Source organism: Schistocerca americana, chromosome X (genome assembly GCF_021461395.2).
Source record: "Schistocerca americana isolate TAMUIC-IGC-003095 chromosome X, iqSchAmer2.1, whole genome shotgun sequence".
NCBI lineage: Eukaryota > Metazoa > Arthropoda > Insecta > Orthoptera > Acrididae > Schistocerca > Schistocerca americana.
The window spans coordinates 177,533,561-177,534,971 of NC_060130.1; the positions used below are offsets into that span (position 1 = coordinate 177,533,561).

Here is a 1,411-nt window from a genome sequence, read left to right on the forward strand (position 1 = left end):
TCTTCATATCTACAGATTTCTCAGCATAGTCACCCTGGCGACGAACACGTTTCTACCAACGAGGGACCAGTTTGTTGATACCGTGACTGCAAAATGTTTGACAGTGTTGAAAGAGCCGCAGTGTCGCCTCCGCTTACACCGCTTTATCACTATCAAAGTGAACTTCTCGAAGATATTCTTTAAATTTGGGAAACAGATGAAAATCGGATACGGCAAAGTCGTGACTATATGGAGGATGATCGATGACAGGGAACCCAAGGCGTCGGTTTGCTTCAGAAGTCGCAGCGCTCGTGTGCAGACAGCCGTTGTAATGCTGAAGGAGCAGGTGCTTCATGTTTGAAGTAACTCTTCGTAACTCAGCTACAGCACACTGTTCCTCACGCACAGACATAGATACGTTACACACAGCAATGTTGCATGCTACAAACCGGAGACCTCTAATGGCGGAGGGTTGTAAATATGTAGACGTGAAGAGTAAAGATGTAGAATATTAACAAAGTCTGCTTTATTTAAAAATCTTTAAGAATTTTCACGTAAAAAATTCGGAGGCATTACATTTCAGCATGCCCCGGTAAAACTATGGCAATACCATTACTGCTGTAAACTGGTCTCCGTTTATAATTTATTTGAAAAGACTTTTAGGATGAAAATAGTTCACATCATACCAGCAGTTTCCTCCTTTCCAGATTCCAAGGAAACTGAAGTATTCTGACTTAATAACAACGAAGCTGATTTTTCAGCATATGAAATTTTGTTTCAGCAGCATCCACCCTGGAGATTTTTCACGTATATCGATACATATTATAAAATGTATGTATGTTCCACATCATCTCCGAAACTACTGGAGCGATTTCAACCAAACTACCTATCAAAGGGTTAGGGTGGGGCAGAAAAAGGAGTATAGTCTGTGATACTGAAACTTATCCACCCATTGTTTGAGAATGAGAGCAGTTAGTGTCTTGCAACAATCTTTAGACATAGTTTGACTTTCGTGAAACTTCCAGAATGAGATTTTCACTCTGCAGCCGAGTGTGCGCTGATATGAAACATCCTGGCAGATTAAAACTGTGTGCCGGACCGAGACTCGAACTCGGGACCTCTGCCTTTCGCGGGCAAGCGCTCTACCAACTGAGCCACCCAAGCACGACTCACGCCCCGTCCTCACAGCTTTACTTCCGCCAGTACCTCGTCTCCTACTTTCCAAACTTCACAGAAGCTCTCCTGCGAACCTTGCAGAACTAGCACTCCTGGAAGAAAGGATATTGCGGAGACATGGCTTAGCCACAGCCTGGGGGATGTTTCCAGAATGAGATTTTCACTCTGCAGCGGAGTGTGCGCTGATACGCAAGGTTCGCAGGAGAGCTTCTGCGAAGTTTGGAAAGTAGGAGACGAGGTACTGGCGGAAGTAAAG

The 1,411-nt window shown here is 44.4% G+C and overlaps 1 non-coding gene across 1 annotated transcript; it reads right to left on the reverse strand.

Annotated features, from left to right (window-relative positions):
- Positions 1–1,069: 1,069 nt before the first annotated feature.
- Positions 1,070–1,144, reverse strand: Trnas-cga. The gene has a single exon. It is a non-coding gene; the product is annotated as a tRNA-Ser (tRNA).
- Between the last annotated feature and the right edge of the window lie 267 nt (positions 1,145–1,411).